A 9,390-nucleotide genomic window follows, 5' to 3' on the forward strand; every position below is an offset into this window, starting at 1 on the left:
TAATATCAATTTTGTATCCCCAAACAGAAGTTTAAGAGTTTTAGCTCATGATTGAGGTAATTAACAGCAATAAAACGAATTCTAATTGTCTAACCATAATTGAGAAACAATAGATTAAGTAGAATGATGAGATTGTGCCTCAAATCTTCTTCGGAATTGGATTCTAGGTTGTATCTTCGTTCTCTAGGGTTCTTCTGGCTCTTCAATCGCAGCTTGCTTCTCCCCAAAGGTTCCAGAAGTCCTTCCATCGGATTAAGACCCGCTATTTATAATTATCACAAAACAGGGGCTACTCGGCGAGTAGGTCGTGGACTCGCCGAGTACTAGTGTGAAATCCGTGTTCGGTAAGGAATCTTGACTTTTCTTTCGGGAACATTCTAATGAACTCGCCGAGTACATGCGTGGACTCGCCGAGTAGGAGTGTAGTTTTCCCTTTTTCTTCATTCTTTGGTCTCTAATTGCTTCTCCTTTTTCCTTTCTGCTTCCAAGCATGTCTTTTGGACTGAAAACACAATATAAGCATTATTAAGTACCTTTTGTCCATATTATGCATATAATTAGCCAAAAATGAATAGAAGTATATGTTAAACATATGATTAATTATGCACATATCAAAATACCCCACACTTGACTTTTGCTTGCCCCCAAGCAAAACTGAATTTTAACACATTAGAATCACATAGGACAACTCAAGTCGAACCCAGCCATTATGCCAAGACCGTAACGCACACATTTGTGTCTAAAATTCCTAATAACCCCCCATACTCTAAATACTCACAATCCTCATAAACATTCGCCCACTCACCCCGAACTATGCTCATTTTATGCATCCCTCCGAATCCATCCTCAGAAAACCTGTTAACCTCAAGGTGTTTTTGGTTGAGTAACCCAAGCATACATAATCTAGATAATTACAATTTTTGATACCACATTGGAGCTCTTTGGAATTCTTCATTTCTTTGGCATTTGATCTTTGATCTCTTTGAATTCACCACTTTGTTGTTTGGTTTTTGGTATCTTCAACTTTTTGAATTTCTTGGAATTTTTGATCTTCTAATTTCATATTTGACTTTGATGCTCCAAAAATTCTTCAAACTTTTCTTTTGTAATTCTCTCTTTTTTTTTCTTACCTGTAACTCACTTTTTTCTTCACTCAATACCTACATGCTTAAGCAGGGGCACTCAACTTCAACATTTATTGATTAATGATAACAATTTTCCTGGATACATTTCAAGTACACGATGCTAAACATATTGCATCCTTCGGGCTAAGCGAGGTTGTGTTTTTGTCCCATGATTTCACTAGAATAAGGGGGCCACAAATGCACTATAACGTATATAGGCTCAACTAAACATTTGGGTCTTCATACAATCATCCACACAATTCTAACATGGAATCCTAATTACTTTTTACCAAAATTTTCTAAATTAAATCCTAAGTAACATTTTTGGTATGCAATAGTGCAAATTTTTTTTTTTAAAAAAATAGACCTAAATTATGATATTAGGATTCTAAATTTGCTAAGGTTCAACCAACCCCCTACCCCACACTTATTTCATGCAATGCCCCCATTGCATGCTATGCATGATAAAGAAAAAAATACTAAAGTATAGAGGGAATTGGAACAAACTCCCCTGAGATAGTAGTGGCGAGGCTGATCATCTTCAATTTAGCTCCATCTTTGAATGACTTTAAACATGGGAACAGCTCATCCATGTCTTGGGTGTCATGTCGCGTGTGGTAGACTTGCAAATGACTTAAATATGTAGGATACAGCTCCTAGAAACCTCCATCAATGATTCTCTATGAAAGAGTTGGATAAAACTGCAACGAACGTGCCCAAAACAACTCTGGAATCCGAAAAATGATGATGGACTCGGCGAGTAAGTCGTGTACTCGGCGAGTATGTTGCTAACTTGCAGAGAAGTCGTGTAATTGTCCATGCACTTGCCGAGTAGGATATGTGCACTCGGCGAGTAGGCGCTGAGTTTTCCTTTCGACTGAAGTGCTGAATTGGGGTAATTCAGTGACTCTTTTTCTAATTACTTTAGTAATAAAGCACTCTACACTCCCAACTCTAACGGACTCGAACTTAATGGAAAAGACTTCGCACTCTCAATTGAACATTCCTTACTTGAACCTTGACCCATAAGACTTCTAAATGTATCCTAACCTTCCAATCCTGAAAAAAATGCAGACAAAAGTGAAAGCAACCAAAAGTCCTAACAAGAAATAAAATCATCCAAGTTTAACAGGTTGTCCAAATCAAACATCACGAAAATAAATTAAAAACACAAAAGAAACATTCTTCATTCTTCATCATCCATGTCGGCTCCTCTAGCTCCACTTCCTCCTCCTTCATTGCCTTTCCTCATCCTTTCTTTCCAACTCATGATGTGGGGGTAGCCGGGTCCAGGTCTCGGTGCGATGTTCATTTGTTGGAAGAGATAGCCAAATGATTGATTGTTATAGTTAACTCCTCTTCCAATATCATCCAAGTAGCGCCGGTACTCAAGTTGATTCCATCCATCGTCCTCTTCTTCCACCGGAATAACCGGTGGGTCTTCCTGTACCCGCTCGCTTCTTTGCCTCACTCGCCTTCCCGGCTCCTCGGGGATAGCCGGCTCATCCGCATGAGGAATAGAAAAAGAATCACCAAACTTTTCCATAATCCTTGCCCTCCTATATAATGCGGTGTTGAACAGAGGGTGATAAATGACCGTCAGCGCCCTTGACTCTTGCAAATCTAATACCCCAAATGACCTTGCAAGCCTCGTCACAAACATCCCTCCATTAATCTTGGAGTTCATCTTCTCCTTAACAGCCCCTTCAGCAAGATACTTGGCTACGCGATAGGGGAGATTGCAGAAAACATCGGGAGTAATAATACTCCAAAGATAAAAGATGTCAAGGGTCGGGACCTTGTCCCAGTCCTTTCGCATATTAATCGTGCTGGCAATGAACCGATGAATGAGACGGTGGATCGGTGAACATATGTGACCCTCCTGTGCGGTAGATGGGATGTACACCCGGTTAGCAATAGTATTCCACCAGGTAGAAGCAACCACTCCCTCGGGGAGATCTTTGTGGCAATTCTCTAAAAAAACTTCAAAATCTTCATTCAACATAGTGCTTTGCTCATAGATTCCAAGCCTCCATGAAAATTCAGCCATGCTGCATTGTCGCAGCTCCCCACCAAGAGAAAAGGAAACTACATTGGGATTGTAGTACTCACTACCACCTCGGAATGAGATGGTAGCAAAAAACTCCCAACATAATTCAGCGTAGACCGGTTCTTGAATTTTGAAAAGCTGTAACCAACCATCACATATGATGGTTGAATCCCCCAAATTACATTCTTTCACCAAATATGGTGTTAGCTCTTCTTCCAAACCAACTTTCCCCATCCAATCCCAGTCCACTGCATTGGGTAAATGAATCTCTTTCTGTTTTAAAGCCTCTAACTTGTTTTTGGCATGGGCTTGAGACGATTTGGATGTGATTTGGTGGAACGAGAGCCACGGGATGTCCCCTTGGCTTCCCCCTCTTGAAGACTGACCTCGTCTGGACATGGTACCTTTTCCCTTGAAAGTCGAGGATTAAGCCAAAAATCACAGAAATCGCTTGAAGGAGGCTGTGCACGGCGAGTGTGTGGGTAAAATGGGTAAAAACCCTTATTTCTCAGATTTTTATACCGTCTGTGTAAGTTGGCTACTCGCCGAGTAGAAACGATCTACTCGCCGAGTACAAATGCTTTTACGCGGTTTTTTGGTTATTTAGACAAGCACTCGGCGAGTACTCGTACCTACTCGGCGAGTAAAGCTTGCAGTTTGACAAAAATTGAATTTTTTTTTTTTTTTTTAAATTTAATTTTTTTTTTTTTTAAAAAAAAAATTTAACCCACCACCCCACACTCTAGGCATTGCTTGCCCTCAAGCAATCATTTAGAACATATTTCCAGAAGAAGATGAATGAAAAAGATCCTAAGAAATTAAAAAGAAAGTAAAGGAAAAAGAAATGCAAACTCTAAACTCGGGTTGCCTCCCGGAAGCGCTTCTTTTTAAGGAGTCATTAGCTGGACTCCTCCCATTCTACGTGGCTGCAATCCCTTCCAGCAACATCAACTCTTCCATGCCTTCATTCCTTGGAACTCCTTCTTCATACTTTTTGACTCTATGTCCATTGACCTTGAACGGGGTGCCATCTTTTGACAATAGCTCTATAGCACCATGTGGAAACACCTTCTTTACCAGAAAAGGACCATCCCATCTTGACTTGAGTTTGCCCGAGAAGAGTTTTAACCTTGAATTAAAGAGCAACACCTTTTGCCCTTCATGAAATTCTTTATTTTCCTTGATCCTCCTGTCATGCCAATTCTTAGTTTTCTCTTTATAGATCAAAGAACTAGTGTATGCATCATTTCTAAGTTCCTCAAGAGCATTCATTTGCATTAACCGGTTGTTCTTGAGCTCCTCCATGTTGAAGTTGCACATCTTTAAAGCCCAAAAAGCTTTATGCTCTATCTCCACCGGTAAATGACATTTCTTTCCATAAACTAACCTATATGGTGTAGTACCAATAGGGGTTTTGAAAGATGTACGGAAGGCCCAAAGTGCATCGTCTAGCTTATCCGACCATTCTTTTCGATTGCTCCCCACCGATTTCTCCAAGATTCTCTTTAAAGCTCGATTTGTCACTTCGGTTTGTCCACTAGTTTGTGGATGGTAGGATGTTGAAAATTTATGGGTTACCCCATATTTACTTAGCACCTTCTCTAGTTGATCATTGGCAAAATGAGTGCCTCGGTCACTTATGAGAGCTTTCGGGACCCCAAATCTTGAAAATAACTTCTTTAAAAACCTCACCACTACCCGACCGTCATTAGTTGGCAAAGCTTGTGCCTCCGCCCACTTGGATACATAATCCACCGCCACCAATATGTATTTGTTGCCTTTGGATATGGGAAATGGTCCCATGAAATCGATCCCCCACACATCAAATACTTCACACACTTGGATACTATGTTGTGGCATTTCATTTCGAGATGAAATGTTTCCCGCTCTTTGACATGCATCACATTCTTTGACAAATTGGGTTGCATCTTTAAAAATCGTGGGCCAGTAAAACCCAATGTCAAAGATCTTCTTAGCAGTGTAATGTGCTCCATGATGTCCACCCGTGAGCCCGCTATGACATTGCTCCAATATTTTCCAGCTTTCATTCCCGAACACGCATCTTCGTATGATTCCATCCGCACAGCTTCGGAAAAGATATGGTTCATCCCAAAAGTAATACTTTATCTCGGAAAAGAATTTCTTCTTTTGTTGACTTGTGAGATCTTTTGGGATGTAATTGCTAGCTAAGTAATTAGCTATATTTGCAAACCATGGTTCTTCTCCCACAGTCACCATAATATACTCGTCCGGAAAATCATCTCCAACTCTATCTTCTTGCAATCGCGGGTTTTCAAGCCTTGACAAGTGGTCAGCTGCTACATTCTCCATTCCCTTTTTGTCGTGTATCTCTATGTCAAACTCTTGAAGAAGTAGAACCCATCGTATCAATCTTGGCTTAGCATCCTGTTTGGCAAACAAATACTTGATAGCAGAGTGGTCAGTAAAAACAGTTGTTTTAGATAAAACTAAATAAGGGCGGAATTTATCAAAAGCGTACACCACAGCTAATAATTCCTTTTCCGTGGTGGTGTAGTTTTCTTGGGCTGGATTTAAAGTCTTGCTAGCATAATATATGGGTCGGAAGTGCTTATCAACCCTTTGACCAAGGACAACTCCTAATGCAAAATCACTAGCATCACACATTATTTCAAATGGTAAATTCCAATTTGGTGCAACAATGATCGGGGCATTAGTCAATTTTTCCTTTAAAAATTCAAATGCCTCTAAACACTCTTTAGTAAAATTAAATGGTGCATCTTTTAGGAGTAATTGTGTTAGAGGTCTAGTTATTTTAGAAAAATCTTTGATAAAACGCCGGTAAAAACCCGCGTGTCCTAGAAAACTTCTAATACCCTTCACATTAGTTGGTGGAGGTAATTTGGCAATGGTGTCAATCTTTGCCCGATCCACTTCAATTCCCGATTTGGAAACCTTGTGGCCCAAAACTATACCCTCCTTAACCATAAAGTGACATTTTTCCCAATTAAGGACTAAGTCGGTCTTTTCACACCTAGCAAGCATTAGGTCAAGATTTGTGAGACAATCATGGAAGGAAGATCCAAAAACAGAAAAATCGTCCATAAAGACTTCCATGAATTTTTCCACCATGTCGTGGAATATGGCTGTCATGCACCTTTGAAATGTCGCGGGTGTATTGCATAGCCCAAAGGGCATGCGTCGATAAGCAAAAGTCCCACTTGGGCAAGTGAATGTGGTCTTTTCTTGGTCCAATGGGTCTATGGGTATTTGGAAATAACCCGAAAATCCGTCTAGGTAGCAATAATAACTATGGCCCGATAATCTTTCTAACATTTGATCAATAAAGGGTAAGGGAAAATGGTCTTTACGAGTGGCATCGTTTAGTTTTCGATAATCAATGCACACTCTCCAACCGGTTACCGTTCGTGTCGGAATAAGCTCATTCTTTTCGTTGGTTATGATCGTCATCCCTCCTTTCTTGGGCACCACTTGAACCGGACTCACCCACGGGCTGTCAGAAATGGAATATATAATCCCCGCATCTAAAAGCTTGACCACTTCTTTCTTGACCACCTCTTGCATATTTGGGTTTAGTCTTCTTTGGTGCTGCACAACCGGCTTTGCTCCTTCTTCCAGGTTAATCTTGTGTGAACAATAAGAGGGACTTATTCCCTTGATGTCGGTAATGCTCCATGATATGGCCCGTTTTCGCTTCTTCAAAACTTGCACTAGTTCTTCCTTTTCAGAGTTGGAAAGGTCAGAGGCTATAATGACTGGCTTTTGATGGCCATCTTCAAGGAAGGCATACTCCAAATGTTCTGGTAACTTTTTGAGCTCAGTTTTTGGGTTCTGTTTGTTGTACTCGCCGAGTGTAGGTAAGGGACTAGGCGAGTTGGTAGCTGAATTTACGAATTCTGTTTTTTTTTCGCTTGGACTCGGCGAGTAGATCGGCCCTACTCGGCGAGTTGAAGTGTCAGATTGCCTCACCAATTCTTCAAACTCAGCTTCTTCCAGCAGCCTCTCGATGTCCATTAAGTCTTTTTCTGCATCAAATTCTTCATCAAAAATTGTGAACTTGCTGGAATCTTCACTTATGCATTCCTCCAATAATTCATCAAGCATGTCAATTGAGAATGTCGTGTCGTCACTATTCCGTGCATACTTCATAGCTTGATCAACCCCAAATGTGACTGAATCTTCTCCTACCCGCAAAGTGAGCTTCGAGTCCCTCATGTCTACTATAGCACTTGCCGTGTTGAGGAAGGGTCTTCCAAGGATGATTGGGACTTGAGGATCCGCCTCCATGTCTAGAATTATGAAATCAGCGGGAAATACAAACTTGTCCACTTTGACCACTAAGTCTTCACATATTCCTCTTGGGAAAGTGATTGTCTTGTTAGCTAAATGAATCGCCATACGAATTGGTCTTGGTTCCGGGAGATCCAGCTTCTTGAAGAATGAATAAGGCATTAAATTCACACTTGCTCCTGAATCAGCCAAGGCATGAGTGGTAGCTAAATTGCCAAATTGGCAAGGTAAAGTTAAGCTCCCCGGGTCACCCTTCTTCTTTGGTAGTTTTTTGAGCATGGCGGCTGAGCAATTCTCATTGAGGACTACCTTCTTCACTTCCTCCATCTTCCTTCTATTAGTGAGAAGTTCCTTAAGGAACTTTGCATATTTGGGCATTTGTGCGACAGCTTCGATGAAGGGTATGTTGATTTGAAGAGCCTTTATATGATCTAGAAACTTCTGGTACTCCTCTTCCTGCTTCACTTTCTTAGCTCGGGCTGGGTATGGCAATGGCGGCTGGTAAAAATTTTTAGGGGTCTGATTGTTCGGATTTGGCAGTGGACTCGCCGAGTCCATATTCTGTACTCGGCGAGTAGAGCTGTCAGATTGAAGATTTTGATTTTCTGCTTCCTCCTTCTGTGATTCTTTGGGTGCTTCATTCTGAATAGGGGCCAGAGGAGTGATTATTTTCCCACTTCTTGTTGTGACTATGTTTATGTGCGCGCCTCGTGGCTTGTTTTCGGTTTTGCTAGGAAGTTCGCCCGGTGATCTTTGGTTTATTTGTTGAGCAAGTTGCCCTAGCTGCGTTTCTATGTTGTGGATAGATGCTTGCTGGTTTCTAAGCATGGTCCTTGTTTCTTGAATTGCAGCATCATGATCACTATGTCTCTTTTCTGAAGCAGCTACAAATTTGGTAAGCATTTCTTCCAAACTTGGTTTTCTTTCTTGTGATGGCTCCTCTTTTTGGTAAAAACCCCTTCCCTTTTGCTTGAACTTCTCCTCCTTAGCCTTCTTGTACTCGTCATAAGGGAGCCACTCTTTCTTTGGTCTACGCCAATCTTCATCATATCGGTCCCCACTTGAGTAACAAACTTGCACCTTTTTGTTGCCATTCTCATCCAAATCGCAGTCTCTAGTAAGGTGAGGCCCATTGCAATTTTCGCAACCCACCCGAATAGCATGTATCGTTTGGTCCATTTTATCCATCCTCCTATCCATGGTTTTTAGCATAGCCATAACTGCTGACAAGTCTTCTGAAGCTGCATAGGCGGCCCCCCTCGTCACATCATTTCTTGGATTGTGGTATTCTCTATATTGCTTAGAGAATTCTTCAATTAGTTGCTTTATCACTGGAGGTGCCTTCTTCGTGAGTGGACCTTGCGAGTCAAGTAATTGCCTAGTGGTAACATTTACTCCATCATAGAAGATGGAGACTTCTTGTTGACTATTGAGGTCATGATGTGGGCAATTCCTTAGCAGGCTCTTGTACCTCTCCCACGCTTCATATAGTGATTCTCCAGCTTGTTGTTCAAAGTTAGCTATGGCTTTCTTTAGCTTGGATATCTTGGATGGCGGGCAGAATTGATCAATGAACTCTTCTTTCATTTGGGCCCATGTAGTGATAGATCCTGGGGGCAATGACTTGAGCCAATCCTTGGCAGCACCCTTCAAAGTAACCGGAAGCATGCGAAGTAGCTGAGTTTCCCGAGGCACATTTGGAACATTGAAATAATCAGCTACATCATTGACTTCGTCCAAGTGTTTGTAAGCGTCTTCGTGGTCTTTGCCTGTGAAGGGGATCTCCTTAAGTAGAGCCAGGATGTGACCCTTGAGCTCAAAAGTAGCAGTAGCGGGGATTGCGGGTTGCACAAGTCCCGGTCCGGTATCATCGCGTATCCTCTTCTTCCATTCCCCCATGGGGACTTCATCAATGTTAGCCATGAG

General features: G+C 41.5%; 1 non-coding gene across 1 annotated transcript; it reads left to right on the forward strand.

Moving 5' to 3' along the window:
- Positions 1 to 8,896: 8,896 nt before the first annotated feature.
- Positions 8,897 to 9,003, forward strand: LOC145151682 (small nucleolar RNA R71). The gene has a single exon (XR_013732244.1). It is a non-coding gene; the product is annotated as a small nucleolar RNA R71 (small nucleolar RNA).
- Positions 9,004 to 9,390: the final 387 nt, after the last annotated feature.

Source organism: Lactuca virosa, chromosome 1 (assembly GCF_052849685.1).
Source record: "Lactuca virosa cultivar CGN04683 chromosome 1, Lactuca_virosa_CGN04683_v6, whole genome shotgun sequence".
Classification (NCBI taxonomy): domain Eukaryota; kingdom Viridiplantae; phylum Streptophyta; class Magnoliopsida; order Asterales; family Asteraceae; genus Lactuca; species Lactuca virosa.